Source organism: Solea solea, chromosome 5 (assembly GCF_958295425.1).
Source record: "Solea solea chromosome 5, fSolSol10.1, whole genome shotgun sequence".
Classification (NCBI taxonomy): Eukaryota; Metazoa; Chordata; class Actinopteri; order Pleuronectiformes; family Soleidae; genus Solea; species Solea solea.
In genome coordinates, this window is record NC_081138.1 from 25285036 (window position 1) to 25302472 (window position 17437).

The 17437-nt window shown below is 40.3% G+C and overlaps 1 protein-coding gene across 2 annotated transcripts in view; it reads right to left on the minus strand.

Moving 5' to 3' along the window:
• The window catches only part of spon1a (spondin 1a), a 94568-nt gene that overhangs the window by 20042 nt on the left and 57089 nt on the right, over positions 1–17437 (minus strand). The gene's annotated exons all lie outside the window — the stretch shown is intronic.

A 17437-nucleotide genomic window follows, 5' to 3' on the forward strand; every position in this document is an offset into this window, starting at 1 on the left:
CAGTCATAATTAAAGGTAAATATTTAGGTGCATTTGACTCTATGTTAATTGAAATACAGTAGGTCATTAATAATTTACACTTTTAAATATAAAGGCGTCTATATTGTTTCTACAAACTAATTGGCAACATGACTGAAGGCAATATTAAAAGTCACAAACATGATTTCATTTAATATTGTAAATTATTCAAAGGAAACACAGCTGCCACTGACAGTGATCCATGTGCATGCAATGTTTCACTCTCAGATGATTATTGCTTAATACAACCATCATATTCCACATGATGATTCTGGTCACACAGTATTTCTGCAGAGTTATCAGCCGCACATGAATCCTGCAAATTTCTTGTTCTTGTCAAAGCTCTAGGTTTATGGGACACACAAACTGTGCCAAGAAAGCATTCCCCACACAACCACCACCAGTCTGGACTGTTTACACGAGGCATGTTGGATCCATGAACTCATCCGTCGATGCCAAATTCCGACACTACCATCTGCCACACTCCACAGCAATTGGGCTTTATAAGACCTGGCTATATTCTTCATATCCTGGCTCTGTCTTCAGACATTCAGCTCTGGGTCATCCTTTGCCCAACGAAGCCTCAGATCTATTATTAGATTACTGGGGAAAAAGTATATGGTCCTCTAACCACTCTAATGAACAAGAGGTGTTAACGCTAGGGTTAACAATACCGTTTCCAAAACACTTTATCGTGTTTTTTTTTGTGTCGTTGAAATCTTACATGCCCTAACTACTTTTATCCCCTGAAGTTGTCAAGGGATAAACAGTGTAAAAAAATCACAGCCAGGGCCTAACGTGAGTGTCCTCACATCCGGGCAGAGAGGCAATGAGAAAAGTGCATTTGACTCTGCCACTCAAAACTTTGAGATGATAGTTTTATGGGGGAAATTGGGGGGGGGGGGGTTGTTGTACCTCCTTTTGGGAGGCTATTGGAATGTAGTCTGAGAGTCTGTGACAGGGCGCCTGGGTGGAGCAGCTGCAGCATGGGAGGGTTTCAACTAGAGTGTGATGCAACATATCGCCTCCCATATCACACACACCCTGCATCTACGGATGAAGAGGATTTGGGGTCCACTTGCTCTTTCACAGGTCCAGGAAAAAGCGATTTGGTGCTGTGTCGGGGGCCGCACAGCACCAAATTTTTATCGTTCCACTCCACTCGCATGCTTTTTTTGGTCTGTGAGTGTGATTTTTTATAGTCACGCATTGTCATCTGAACAACAATCATGTCTAAGAAGAGCATAATAGAGATGTTTGCAGCTCAGAAACAGTGTTTCTCCAACAAGAATTGGGGCAAAAGACGACCGTGAACATAGAGTGTCTTACACAGAAAGTATTGGGAGTTCTATCTGGTATTATTGCTGTTAACATTTCTACATTTTTGTCACTCTTTTTTCATCAACACTGCCGTTCAGGAATCAATGCACATTTCTCTACTGAGCAGACAACTCACAGAGGAACCTAATGAATATATGCCAGTGCAGTGAGGTATTATTTGGGTTCTCCTTGGTTTGTATTTTATTTTGCCCCTGACCCATTAAATAGCAACACTTGGTGCTGGAAATGAGGCCATTATCGGAGGCCACTGCACCTCAGAGGCCAAGTCTATCATGCTGAGATGGAATTAACCTGTCGTAGTCCCTTACACTGAGGAGATCACCCATTAAATTGGCTCAAGGCAAGCTGCAGGTATTGTCTTTACAATCTGCCTCGGCAAGGTAATACGGAGCACGTAGCGCATGGTTCTCACACTGGCATTAAAAGGTCTTGGTCTTTTTTCTTTCTCTTTCATTACCAGCACAACACTACGGGGTAGTTGTTCTTTATGCCCTAAGGGAAAACGTTGTGCTTCTCAGGAATTTCTCTGCTTCAGTGACGCGGTAGAGCATCTAAACACAGGACATGGGACATATTACAGGACTTTTTGCACAGTTCACCTTTGAACAAAAACATTTGTGTTTGCACCTTGAATTTATTGACATCTGCATAATATTAATTAAACACATCTTGTGTGTGTGTGTGTGTGTGTGTGTCGATGAATGCAAAGCTACTTGGCAGTTGTCTCTCAATTGTTTTATTACAGAACCTAGAACATAAACATGACGTGAAAGGAAACACTGATAGGTAATATATTGTTTTGCTGACTAAAAAAAAGCAGCAGCTGCTGCCTGAGAAGACAAAAAAGCCTGTAGGGGACACTCAGATATACTGTAGTGTCTAAAATCCTTTATTCTACGGCCTGACAGAAAGATACCAGAGGTAAATGACTGAGAAAAAGAACAACCATTGCACTTTTTCCTCTCTAATAAAGTGCATGACTTTTTGCCCTCATAATAATTGGAAAACTTTTATATTAAAAGCAGGGATGGATGATATTGGCTTTTTTACTCATATTCGATATGTTGATATTGTCCAACACTTTCCGATTCCGATATATCAACCGATACCGATATATACAGGCTTTTTTCCCCAAAAATTAATTTTAGGGTGTTATCTACAAAGCGCTTACTTATATTACTTATACTGGGCCGATATTATCGGACATCCCTAATTAAAAGGTCATAAAAATTAATTATCCATGTAAATGTATGTCAAAATTTCAAACTTTTTCCACTTCAAACCCTTTTAAACCCCCTTTTCTTGACACAAGCCTACAGATTTGACAGATGTGACAGATTTCTGTCACATTGTGTACAAACTTAACTTCCCTGTCTCTAAATTTAAAAAAATGAAAGTGGTAATACTCACAGGTGTAAAATAGTTGAGTCATTTTTGGATGTTAGCTTGGACAGACAGATTATCACAGGCTATGTCACCATGTCTGAAATCAGCTTGAGTTTATATACAAGACAAGAGACTAGGGCGTGCAGGAGTCCAGTTTTCTGTTAGATGACTTGATTTATACATTTTAGGGTGAAGAGTTATGATGGAATTGATCAATAATGCCAAACATAGTATGTTGCCTTTGATTATATTTAGCATTTGTATTTACTGGTGAAAGAGAAAAGACTTAGGTCTGCAGAGAAACAGATGCATCTAAATGCCTGTTGCAGAAAAAGACAAGAGACAAAGGCATACAAATAGATCATTACTATAGATTATATACTATAAATGTATACAGTCTCTTATTGTCAATGGTCTTGAGAGTTTTAAAATTGAGACCTTTAACATCCATGTGGACAAATTCAGTTTCGATCTATTATAAGAGAAAATATCTGTGTTTTAAATGTTTTAAAATGTATGTGTAAAAAAAAAGAAAAGAAAAGAGCCCACCAAACAAATTCACTGTAAGACAGCAAGCTTTTTGACATTAATTACAGCTGTACCACAAAATTACACAATGGCTTTCCTTTAAGTACATTCAAAGAGTCCGCCCAAAGGAGCGCTCGACTTCCTCGTCTTACCACACGCTGTCCCTAAACAGCTCTTTACGTGATTTTATGTGGCTAATAAGACAAGTTAAGTGCTTTTATAAATTGGCAGGCATTAGAAGTGGTGATGGAGCATGAACATTAGAGCAGAAATGAAGGTGTGAGGTTCAGAAAAGAGCAATAAAAGTTAGGACAAGAGTTCACAAAAAAAAAAAAGAGTAGAGGCATTTCAGAAACTGTGAACATCTCATGACAAAGCAGGCTGTGGGGCTATTTTTAAAAAGGCAAAAAAAAAAATGAAAGTGAAAAGGAGCAGCCACAGCAAAAGCTTATTCATACATCACTTGTAACCTCTGGACACTAAAAACCTCTGATTGCAGCACCTGAGAGACTTGATAGCACAGTAGAGTACAGCAGAGCACGGTGGGCAAGATCAGGACTTTGGAAACAGGCATAAAAAAAACAGTGACAGACTGCAGTACTGTAAAGAGAAAAGACTTGGTGCAGTAATTCTCTTCTTACAGTAATTCACTTCATTAACCGTGAATTAATGCACAGTTGATGTGTGTGTCACCGCTACAAATTAAAACTATAGTAGGCACGATCAAAAGAAAATTAGTTTTTTGATGAGTCTCCTACCCAGGTCGTTAAACAGTAAGGGACGCTTACGTTCTGCTGCTGAGTCGTACAGTCAACAGGAGCCTCCCTCTCTCTGACCTGCACTCCAAAGTCTCTCACAGGTCAGATTTCCTCAAGGCTGGAAACAGAGCCTATAGAAATGTAGTCTAGTTCTTTCTTTTACAACTAGAGCTCATCTTCACACACATCACTAACTGATATACCTACTGTGTGGGCCAGCTTCCTCCATTTTTAAATAAGCGCTCCCTCCAGTAAACTGACTTATCTTGCAAAGCCCCAAATATCAGATGAGTAATTTCCATAACAGAGGACTGTTTGTATCCATTAGAGAAGGCTCGTCACGCGGCGTCGATGACATACTCCCTTGTCTTGAAGGGAAAAGATTCATATTCCATGAATAATTTGCATCCCGTTCTGACAAGCGCACTGAACCGTCATTTGTGATGCTTGATTTAGCATTTGTAATTCCCTGTTAGGCAATAAACGGCATTTAAACTGGCATCATTGTGAACGCATCGGTTATGAATAGTGTCACAGTGTTAATACGGTTTAATACGGCCTGCTTGCTCGACTGACTTTGGTAATGATTAATGTGAATGTAGGTCAGAAAGCGGTCTTAAAGCTGTATATGCACTTGCTATACTGCACAAAAGTACAAACACTGGTCCCATCCCATCATCCAACACATCTGTGTTGCTTTCAGGGGCCATGAAGCAGATCTAGGTGCTACATAAATTCCTTCAACGTTTTCAAGATACAAGACAAACGGATGGAACATAACAGCAAACGCTCAATAAGCCAAATACACACACACACACATTAACTTTACCATCTTTCTCTCAGGCTTCTCTGTTGGGAGCAGAGAATTCTTGCAAGTATTCACCTGCTAAACACTGAATAAGTGCTTGTGGCAGGTCTTTGTGTGAGTTCTGGTATTGTGTGATTATAGGCGAATTGATTAATTGCTTCACACAATGTTTTCAAGTGCACTTTAAAGCTATAGGTTCTACAATTTATTCCCTGAAACACTTGTATAAGAGAATTCAACAGTGTTTTGGGGGCAGAGGGCGGACGTCAGCCATATTAGTTGTTCAGCCTGCCTTTTCACACTGGTGGACTCCGCTTTAATTATTAATTGTTCCATGGCATTTGTTTACGGTTTACAGCACATTTACAAGCAAGAGCTCGGGCTTTGTGGCTGTGATGGAGTGTGTGTGACATCATTGAAAGTGTGCATTTATATTTTACAAGGTCCTTGAAATGCATCTGCTGGCCATGAAACATTTATTATACACAGAGACTCTTTAGGGTTGAGATTTCAATGACGACCAGGATGATGATGATGATGTTTTCCCTGATTTTTGCTCCAGAAAACAGATGAGGTGCCGCAGATAACCATGCTCCTTATGCAAATTAAACTGAACTAGCATCATTTATGCCAACAAAGCTCCTCAGACACTGAACCGCCAGAGTTCTGGTGGAAAATGTACTCATGTCTATTCAAACTCCTGGGTATACTAACAACATGAGGGAGGTAACGTCCCTTCACTCACTGCAGAAGAAGCAGGACCTGCATGTGATGCACGAACAGCTGGAGATGCTGCCTTTTCAAGGCCCTTTGGAACATCAGCCACAGTGCATCCTTAGATCATTACGGCTAATTACCATGCTAATACCTCTGTTGTGTTTTCACCTCATTAATATTATCAGTAAAATGTATTTCCTCTGAGCTGAGAATTATGCAAATATGCCATTCATTAGGTTTATCACCACTTTCATAAATAGAGGCACACTGACACTGAAGATCAGTGCATGGAAACATGAGGAAATGACTACCTCGTGATTTTTTTTGTACTTTTGTACTCATCGTCAAATGCTGCACAGACATCCTGGGAAGACTACTATTACACAAAAACTTGTAATCAAGAAAGTCATTCACTTGATTTTCCCCGCACAGAATTTGGTGTTTATGTTCTTTCTCCACAGCATTCAGACACTGCAGCATGTACACCTGGGGATGTAATCGCCACTGTCATGCCTAAAATGATCCTAATCATATTAATCTAACATATGAACGAGGGTGTAAGACATAGACTATCAAACCAATATTATTGTCTATTGTCATGTAGAATATGTGGTTCAAAGAACTTCACAAAGACATATCTTTGCTCTTCCCAAGAACACAATAGTTATGACTGTTTGGTCCATATAAAAGAAACTGTTGACATACTGTACATAAACTGTTGGGAGTATAGTCTCAAGGCAACACACACTATTGGCACTAACATCAGTTTCTGGCAGATGCCACTTTATGGCATGACACTTGTCAGCACAGCTAAGACTTCCGATTTCTTTTTTTTCTGCTGCCTATGATTCCATAGCCTGGTTTACACACGTGCTGCTGCATAATCCAGACAAAACAGCAATACAACATTAATCTGAGGATGGCCGATTATAGGATTAAGTGAGTATTTAGAGTGTGTAAGAGTAATAAAATTACTGTGATTTCATGAGTAGGATTTTTGCACTACTCATTACTATAGCTTTAAACTGAAAGGTGGGCTGATTACACTGGTTTTGAAAGAACCTTCTTAAATTTAAATAATAATCCAATAATCCAATGCCACTATCTTCCTTTGTCTTGGTTCCATTTCGGTCCCTCTAGTTCCTCTTACTTGTATTTTTGCTTTTCATATGTATGAGAAGGACTCCTCTCAGCCTAATGACACTGGAATACTTCATTATTTGTTCAAACTGGTCAAACTATTCCCAAGGACATGAGAATTATGTTAAATTAAGAACTGTTTTCCACCTGCAAGTCCCACTTGGTCTAAAAGAACCTTTACTCTGTGCGAGATAGGAGCTCCTCTGAAGTTGCAATCAAAGGTAGGCTCAGGAATCTCTGATCTGTTTGTTCCGTCACAAACCCCACACTATTAATAGACATAACAAAAAAAAATGCTTTGAAATTCCAATGGGCTGTGAGCTAGCTGTTATCAGCACATAGCGTAAAGGCTTACATGCCTTCAGGTGTTAATTAAATCTCCAGTGACATTCCTATATCCTGCCCTGCAGAACGAGCCACAGTTCAGATACTGCATAGGTGAAGACGCCTCAGTTAAACCAATCTTGCTCAGAACAGGACAGGAGAGGATTCCACAGGTGGGGGGGGGGGGGGGGGAGAAACTTAGTGACAAGAAAATCATCCATGCTCAAAGCGGACAATTTTTGTAAGTGCAGACTGCTGCTCTAGAGAGCCTGTGAATTGATTTGCTGACCGTGGACGTCCTCGGCGGCAATCTCTGAGCCTCGCAGTTCAGTCTTGAAGCACAGAGCACTGCCCAGCACAATCATTTATCAAGCAAGCTGAGCCATCATGCACGTGGCTTCAGCAGACCTGGGCCCAGGGCAGGGGATATTATTAGAGATGAATTGAGGTAACTGCCTTTGATGACCCAGTTCAGGCTGCCTGTCGCTTTCCAAGCTTTTATTACATTTTTACCTGCTTGCATTCTTACTTTCTGAATACGTGTTCTGTAAGAGGGTCAGTGGTCAGTGAGGCTGGATGTACTGCAGTGCAGCATGTGTGATGATCCTGAAACAGGCACACCTGGTAGTAAGAAATAACTTTATCAACTCTGAACTGAGCCCTGGATTCTTCACATTTACATCAGGATATAATCCATGCAGTGGGTTCATCGTAAAGTATATACTGTACATACGTCAGACACAGCTGGATCACACAAGTAGGCGACCAAATGCATGATTAATTCTGAAACTCGCAAGAGATGTTAACTCAGAATTACCTCTGAGGGACAAAAATAAAACAAAAAATAAAAACATGCTCAAGGCGAAACATTGCTTTGCATAGATTCACACTGTACAAGATGACAGAAACTGATAAAGCGACATCTGTATGCAGAATATATAATAGGAATGTTTGCATTAATATGCCCCAACAGAAAGCATATGAGGGAATTATCATTTTTTAATAACCAAGATTTGATCAGCGACCACAGATACTGTCAAAAAATAAACAAGGTACATCACACAGTAGCATGGAGAGGCAATTACATATTTAGCACAGCCACTGATAGGACAACTTTGCACTACACTACGAGGCAAACGGCAACGCATCACTGCTGCTTCATGTGTCCTTCATGTTTGGTATGTGTGTCAGGCACGACCTTACACACTTAGGTAGTGTGTTCGCAAGACGCAATACGCACATTAACAGTAGGGGCAGAGCAGAGGCAATACAGGCATTGCCATGATAGCATTGATTCAAGGAAAATCTACAATGATTGATTTTTCAGCTTTTTTCTCCTAATTTTGGTTTTGTCATTCAGCGGGATGGGGACATGCCATTGTGATGTCTTTTCTATTTTATTCTATATTCCTATTCTGTTTTCCTTTTTATACGGAAAGCATTTTGCTTTGCAGCAAGAAGATCCGGGTTCGAGATCCAGTCGGAACAAGGGCCTTTCTGCATGGAGTTTGCATGTTCTCCGTATGTGTGCGTGAGTTTTCTCCAGGTTATCCGGTTTCCTCCCACAGTACAAAAACATTCAGATTTGGGGATAAGGTAAATTGGATACTCTAAATTGACCGTAGGTGTGAGAGTGGATGATTGTTGGTCTGTATGTGGCCCTGCGAAGAACTGGAGATCTGTCCAGGGTGTACCCTGCCTATCGCTATGTCAGCTGAGATTGGCACCACCCACGACCTTCATGTGGAGGACATAATGGATGGATGGATGGAGTTAAATTGTGAGCCCCCTGGTGGAAGCCTCTAGTCTAGTATAGTTAAAGCATAGTGCAAGCAAGTTTATGAACAAATACACTGCACCTGCGTATCTATGTGAACACATGGCTAAACAGCAAGTATTCTCTAACTCCAGCCTTAGCTGTGGATCACCATCCACTGAGAAGCCAGTCTGAGCTGAAAATATAAATGATCTGCTTTTGTTGTTTCTTTATGTGTGAGCAGACAAATTATTCCAACAGAGTATTATTACTCTTTGTGTGCACCCCCCCACACACACAAACATAAAGTAATGAGCTTTTTAATACATTTGAGGCAAAATAATGCAACATTAGAGATGAAAGATGCTGCACTAAAGCTAATGGAATAAGCAATAACCCTGGAATAAGCAAAAGCTGGAGCAAATACAAAAACTGTGATTCTGGATAATAAATCACTACCCTCTCCCCGACACTTATGAAAAGCTTCTGTAGACAAATAATGGTGATGGTAACAAATGATAATGTAGGGTTTGTTAGAATAAACTTACACGCTGCATCAGACTACTTAGAGGAATCTCATTAGATACAGAAGTGTAGAGTACTTGATGTGTTTGATTTGTGCATCAGAAATGTGTATGAGGAGGTATTTTAAATCCGTCCATCACATTCTGTCTCCTTCATGTGTTCAACCCACACCTGGGAAGACAGACAGCAGGTCACCAACCCACCAAATGATATGGAGATTGCAGTGAATGGAGGGCCCCTCAGAGCCATGGTCTCATTTACACAGGACAATATCACAGGTAGAGAGATTGCTGAAAACAGATTTGTCAAGGCCACCTCATGAATAAAAGATCACACAGATAATGAGAGTTTTCTGTATTTAGATGGCCTTGATCATATCATGAGCTAAGAAAATTAGAGATGTCTAAATCCCAAATCAAAGAAGTTCATTCATGAAAATCAGATTTGGTAGATTAAATGTCTTCATACAGTCTCTATTATAGACTCAATATTGGTGAAGGGTCTGTGTTTATATAGCATTTAGCACCTATCTTGAGGACCACTGAAAAACATGGTATATACAAAAAGACAAAAGCCAAAGATGTAAAATAAAAGATATATTCTACCCCCGAATCAAAATATTATCAATAATCAATAATATGTCTAATCTGTCTAACCTGTCTAGCTCTGTTGGGCCCTGAGAAGCTCGGCTGGAGTATCCACACTCTCAACCGTGCTTACCACAGACCACATGATACAGTATACTAATAACACACAGAATACATCCCATGATAAATGAAGAGGCACAGCATGCAGTACATGTGACCTGGTGTAGTCGCTGTTTTCGCTATGTTTGCAAATCTGCGCAAAAGTGCTTTACACCACAGTTTTCGCCTTTCATCCATTCAAATTAGAGCGTCTGTCCAGACCTGATTAAGCCTGAGGAGAAAATCAACTAATCCTGACCCAGATGCAAAGCAGACATGTAAATAACATGCCCGGGAACTAAATACATACATACACATATTTATTTTCACCAGACGAACATGAAAGCACCATGTTAAGCCAGTTTATATGATCAAAACCATAGATTAGAGTCACTTTTTATTTTTATATTATTTCTAACGTGAGGTGCAAATTTCGTTTGAGCCGGAATGACCTGTTCAGATTTGTGCTGTGTTCACTCTGGACGCGACGCAAATTAGTCACGTGTCAAGTTTACATACAAAGTCAATGCAGAGACGCAATTTTCGATAATGTGACACAAAAAAACATTTGAAGCAGTACTCCTTAGGATTCAGTAGAGGGTGCTTGTGAGGTTTTCTATCACATCACATGACAGTGACTGTGCAAAGGCAGCTGCAGCAGTGACAGCACCTTGGACATGCAGATAGAAGAGTGGGTTGTCACTTGAGTAACGTTTGCTCTCATAGAAGACACTGATTTACAGTTGAGTCAGCATTTCAGAGGTGCCTATTTAGTCATGTCTTTACCACTGTGCTGCTCAGTGTTATTATATGTGCTCAGTAGTAACATGTCCTCTCTACCTCCTCTTCATTTCTTGCGCTTGTCTTTTAATTTAAATATGAACTCTGATGTCAAATTTACAAACAAACATAATGAAAAACACATGTATGATTTATAATGGAAATTGATTTCCTCAAACTCAAAACATAAATTAGAATTTTAATTTCCCATAACAATGGCATTTTACGCTCACAGGAGAAGATAGAAAAGAGAGCAAATACTTAAATCACTGAATTATATGATGATGCACGAAAAGAAAGACCTAGGTCAGTGTCTGGTCCACCCTGCTTTGTATGATCCTACTCTTTTATTCAAGTCAGTACTCTGACACTGAAATGGCTTTATCAAAGCTGCCTGTGGCCAAGATGTCTGCGATGCCAGAATAATCCAGCTTTTATCCCTGTCACTCTGTAAGTAGCTCTGAACTGTGAGCCAGTCGGTGCACCAAGGACTGCTGCAATTTTCAGACTAATACACACACTGTTGTACTTTGGTGCTCCTTTAATGATACAGTCACATGTTTCTCTGACTTTTTCATTATCAGAAAGATAAAGGACCAACTCGTATGCCCACACTGAGTGCACATGCTCCATCAGACAGAGACATACTCAAAGCACATGGCTAACCTCATTGTGTTTCAAAATGTACTTGCCTCTGGCTGTGCTACTCGATTTTGGCAATCATAATAACAGTCTTGGGAAGCAAGGCAGGCATTAAGGTTTTTGAGAGCTTTGTTTTCCCAAACAGGAATATCTCTGCAAGAACCCATAAAGCGCACTTGACAGGTCAAGAGAGGGCAGACAGACAAAATTAAAGAATTATTCCTTACTTAACACAGAGGTTTGCTTTTTTTAAAAACAGGAACCAAGAGGATACACAGAAAACAAAACAGAAGAGTGGCATAGCGGGGGAGAAGTGGCCATGGGGGGTTAGTGAAGAGCAAAAAGAATGCCTGCATGCTCCTACACCCACTGGGGTTTGGCATGCTCTGCCATGGTCTGGCAAGGTTGGATGCAAATGCTTGGAGGTCCCCTTATAGCTAATTGCTATCCCACTGAGGCAAACCTGACCTCATGCAGCCACACACACAAAGAAGGATACACAAGGAATCCAACGAACATGATAATTGCAAAGCCGAGAGCACAGAGACTTAAGCCTGTAATGGAAAAAGAGAGAGAGTCTGTGTCTAGGTGGTTATCAGGAGCAACTTCAACATGCCTCTTCAAACAAAGTTGTGATGAAAATCGACATGTATACAGGGCTAACGGATTCCCACCTAGAGAGAGTTACCTAAAGGAATTGTCATAAGAGGATGGGCAGCTTACTGTGTGTGACATCCATTGTCCATCACACCACAGCCATGCTGCAAAGCATGCACGGCTTTATTGCCTATTTTTTCTCTAAATTGGACCAAACGTTACAAAATGGACATCAATGGTTTATTGGAGTCCTGTACGTAGTGATTGAGACCATAAACCCTTCGGGAAAATGTGAACTGAATTTAAGTGAGACGTATGATCCCTATCTCATAGTTTCCTAAACACAGACTTCTTTTTGTAACTATTTGAGTCGTTCCCTGACGGCCATTCAAGAGTATGCAGGTTTCAGGCACTTAAGCGATGGCTTAATTTTCCTGATCTGGAAGCTAAGTGCATTATTATATGTATATGTTGTATAACATACAATTTAACCACATTAAATTAGAAATATTACATGGCCTCATTTAATACCATACCACACGTTTCATTGTACTACAACATGATTGATGAAGGATTTAACGAAGCACTTAAATTCCAAGCCTTTCTATAACTTTAATCCTATAAGCAAGGCATACGTATCTATATCTCCCTGTAACTATTTCCACCATCCAGATGTGCATGAACAAGACCCTTTTATGGAACATTGAATCACATCAATATATGTACTAGGCTTTGATGTTACATGAACCACTAGATATTCCTGAATAAACCCAGATGCAGGATAATTACTTTACCAGGAATCAATCAAATCTGAGGGTTGAAACACAATTTCTGAGTGGCATCAAGGTGGGAAACAATGCTTGCAGTTTGATGAAAGACTGGCTGTTAAAAAGACATTACAGAACTTAATGATGCAAGAAAATAACTGAGTCCAAGTCAGTCAGTCTTCTCTAATCTGTTGATCTTATGCAGAACTTACTGGAGGCATGTGCAGTGGAAGAAAGAAAATATAGCTCATTATCAAAATGCCAACATTGTTTACTTTCTTTGGAGACAGTTTTCTTTATTTTTACTGTGAAGCTAAATTGTGCCTTTTCCTCATTTGTGCACTAATTGGAAAGCCTAGAGTGAAATGTGTGCGTATGTCACATGAACACACTTTGGGGCTGCACCATGTCTTCTTTCTAAGACGTTGTGTTAACTCTGCTGATGGTTTGACACTGACAAGAAAAACACCCAGCTATGCCGTGTTCAAAGGCACTCTGCGATGACAGACAGCAAACAAACATTTGACAGTAGCTGAAAGTTAAGTTATCATTACGATATTGCACAGTGCGACGTGACGGAAAATCAACACCAGTCATCACCGCTAATATTTGAGCCCTTAGCCGTGTTTTCATTATTTTATTCTTTAGGTAATTGGGACAAGTTTTGCAGAAACAGGATGCCTTGATTTACGGCACAAAGGATCTGCATTACCTATTCCACAACCAAAACACTGAAGAGAATTGCAATTCTACTATTTTCTGCTCCTGGTGGAAATGGAAGACTGCGGGACAGACAAAAACAACTCGACCTTGCACTTGTAAAAGAATCCCATCTTCCTGTGAGGAAAAGTGCCTGCACTCTAACAAGTTTTATGACACAAAAGTTGTCTGTTCCCTGTTTTATTTCTGCCAATCCTCTCAATAAGATAAATGCAATATAATTCATCCTCTCAATAGAAGATCAATGCAATAGAGAAGTAGTTCTAGTTGTTGAAGACTCAAACTCTGGCAGGCATCAAACCTAGTTAGTGCTGCCCTTTGTAGGAAAGAAAAACATACAAAAAACACAGGGAAAGTGGAAGTTAGGGCTCTCTCCTGCTTATTTAAAGAAAGTCAAGGATCCAAAGAAACCTGCATATATCTATTATTCTCTAGCTATGCCGCAGGCCACCCACTTACTAATGGCAGACCTTGCTGTTCTCATGACAACTGAATGACCAACTAAATCCGACATTTTAATTCTTGTAAGGTGCACATAAAAAGGCGAGCAGTGGGCGAAACAGTAACAAACTAAAAAGTTAGCTAACTAAAAGTGAGTCAACTGTGAGGCTCAGAGATTGACAGGGAAATTACACTATTTCAAAGTGGCAATTTTTTACCAAAAGCAATCAGCAACACAGTTTGAAAAACTTTGTATAAATTGTCCAAAATTCCATGTACTGACTGTCTGCATTTGAAAAGGACCCTACAGTATCCCCGGATAGACTTACGATGATCCATTAAAGTTATCACCTGCGCATGTATCTGTCTATTAAGAAAGGACATTAAGGACCACTGGCTGTATTAAAACACACCGACGTATTTCCTGTTACTGTAATGTCTCATTTCGTCTCCATCCCGAGTTGTTTTGCTCTGTGGCACAGCTGTGGAGCCGAGGTTAATAAAGGATTCCACAAGCGTCTGTACTGTGCAATAATGAAAAACGCCCCATACTGCGAGAGGAAATGGGAGATTTCATAATCCGTCTGAGGCCTTGGCCCTGGTCGCTGGTCCATGGAGACAGTCTCATTAAACTTCTCATTAGTGACACACTGAGCTTCTGTAATGACTGAATGCATATACAAATCATCTCGGACATGAAAGGAGGGACAACAATGGATTCCGGCCATTTCCCCTGTGCTGCCAAGTCCTCTGATAAGACCATTTGTACTCAACAAATTGAACAGTATTGCACATCTGGTTACAGTCTGGCAGGACAATTTAGTGGGGGAAGGGGGGGTTGGTGGGTTTCCTACCTCATCATGAAAATAACGTATGCACTGAAACTCAAGTCACTTCTGACCAGAGAGTAAACTAATACAAATTTGATTTGCATCTTTAGTGGCAGGCTATCATAATTCATATCAAAGCACCCTCTCCTGTGTATGCAAATGCCTTTCATTTCAATACATAAATTCTTAAAAGGGTAGTAATGGTCACACTGTTGCACTGTGATGAGTGGCATGGAGTGCTATGATTGCTTGTGTATAGCGCGAAGGTCCTGACTCCGTGTGGGTGGAAGCTATTTTTTTTAGAAGGCTCTGACATGCAATCATATTATATTTTATTACAAGGCAGTCACATCATCACCAGTCAAATGAGTAGGCAGGCTAAGCAGCATGCTTATGTGGGATAGACTACAGATGTCCTAATACCAATACCCATAGTGGAAAAGCCTCTACAACTGCCAAAAATGCCATATCCAAAACCAAGGCTTTGGTGCATATTAGTTTCAACCTGCTGCACCACTGGAAACCTTCTTTTTCAAAGCTCCAAAATAGCATTTTAGTAAGATCACTTGCATTCGCTTTGTATAAAAGTGTCTGACAAATGACTAAATGTAATGTAAATGTATTTAGTTTGATGCAGTTGGCACAGCTTTGCAGGACTGTTTTGTGTGGCTGCAATTTGACAGCTCTTTTTTTTTTTTAAGAAGTTATTGCTGTTTCTTATTCATTTATATAGTATGAATGTTGGTAACATCTCTCTGTTGTGACAAATACAATTCTGCTAAAATGTTTATCAACAACTCTAGGAACATAAAAAAAAAAAACAGTTGTCTTTACTACCTGTGTCGCCACAAATCTGATGAGTAGAAGCATGGAGACAGAGGATGCAGCATGCCCATGCCCCAATTTGGAACAGGTGACAAACCATGGTATAAAATAAAGCTGTCACAGTGTGAATTGACAGGGGATGGATAAAGAGGGCTCTGAGTGTCGGCGTGCACAGTCTGAATACCAGTTCACTTCTGCAAATGGAACTTTGTATGAACACAGTGATCATGGTCCCTCTTGGCTGGAGTGGAGCCTGGCTATGAATATCAATTTTGCATCAATCGCTCGTTGCCGTCCATGACATAAAAGTGAATCAGCTTTCTGTTTGTGTCAGCATTTACTATCAAGCTCTGCGTGGCTCAAAAGAAGGAGCCTCCTTCACCTAGCCTCCTCACCCTGAGGGACATTGACGGGCTCCCTGGATGAGTTGTGTGGACTGAGTTGTTGTTTTGATTATAGTTATCAAAGCTGCGGTGAATGTCAGCCGTGCAAAATGAATGCGCTGTGAAGCAAAATGACATCATCGATTCATACTGTATGTCCACTTCATTACAGTCACCCAAACACGGGTCTATTTTAGCCAAGGAGAGAGTAGTCTGGCTTTTTTCAGGCAGCGAATAATTCCACTCAGCGTAGTATTGGACCGATCAAGGTTTGTATTGATTGATTTGCTTGTGTAATCATCATCCTGTATTCTTGTGTCAGCCTATCCCATTTCACAAATGAACAATTATTCTCGACAACTTGAGCCATGCCCCACTTTGTGGTTGTGAAAAAAAAGTGTCATTTATTCCTGTTCAACGATTTTTGATTTTCAGGACTCGACTTGAATTTGAGCACGGATGATGCCAACTTGACTCCATCCACTTTTTTTGTAACAGGACATACTGATTAGAATATCATTTTCAAATATTGCTCTATTAATGCTTTATGTTGACATCACCTGCCCCGTGGACTTGACTCAGCTACGCCGCTGTTTCACTCTTACGTCTAAAGACAAAAGAGATGCAACTCATATATATTCATATACATACAGTGTGTGCTGCATTAGCAGTGGGAAGACACATTGCTCACCCTATACTCTCATTTTCTGCTGTGATGTTAGGTCTTTAGTATTAGCCAACAATGAGCACTCTCCAAGAACATCTGCTCTGCCAGCATGGGTTATTTTAAGATCGAGAGAGACGGCCATGGAGAAGAAGCAAAGAAGAAAAAACACACCACAGTGTTTGCAGAATAAATTAAGGCAGCGGGGGGAGATCTTGAGAAGATAGTAAAATGAATATATGTAAAAACTCAGGTGATGGATGGATGCCACTGCCACACGGCACAGCACAGTTTGTCCAAAGAAAACATCTGTTAGGCAGCAATCTTGTTGGAATCAATTACCATTTAACCAAGTGAAGACAAAGCTACTTTCAGACAATGCTACCAGCAAAGTACCTCCTGAATATAATGAGGGTCTTATCGAGACACAATCAGAGATAATTCAAAAAATAAACTGGCATGTAAGAATGTACTCCTGAGCCTTTTGGTGGAACAACAAAGCTCAATATTACGACACACCTATCCTCTTCTTTTAACATCAAAACCAGGTCATGCAGTGGTAGCGCTGCCCCGCAGATCTTGTGTAGTGGCAATGCACTCTTAGACCTGGAAGGCTAAGAATAGCATAGATGCTTGAAAGCACTAATCAAGCTAGACAACAATGTCAAAGCAATTCAATCCCATGCTAAATTCAGGTGTGCACACTCTGGAACATCCTCCAAGGCTCCTGTAGTGTTATGCAACTCATTCCTCGCCAGTTTTATTCATATTATTTGACTCGAGGATCATGCATTTGGTAAA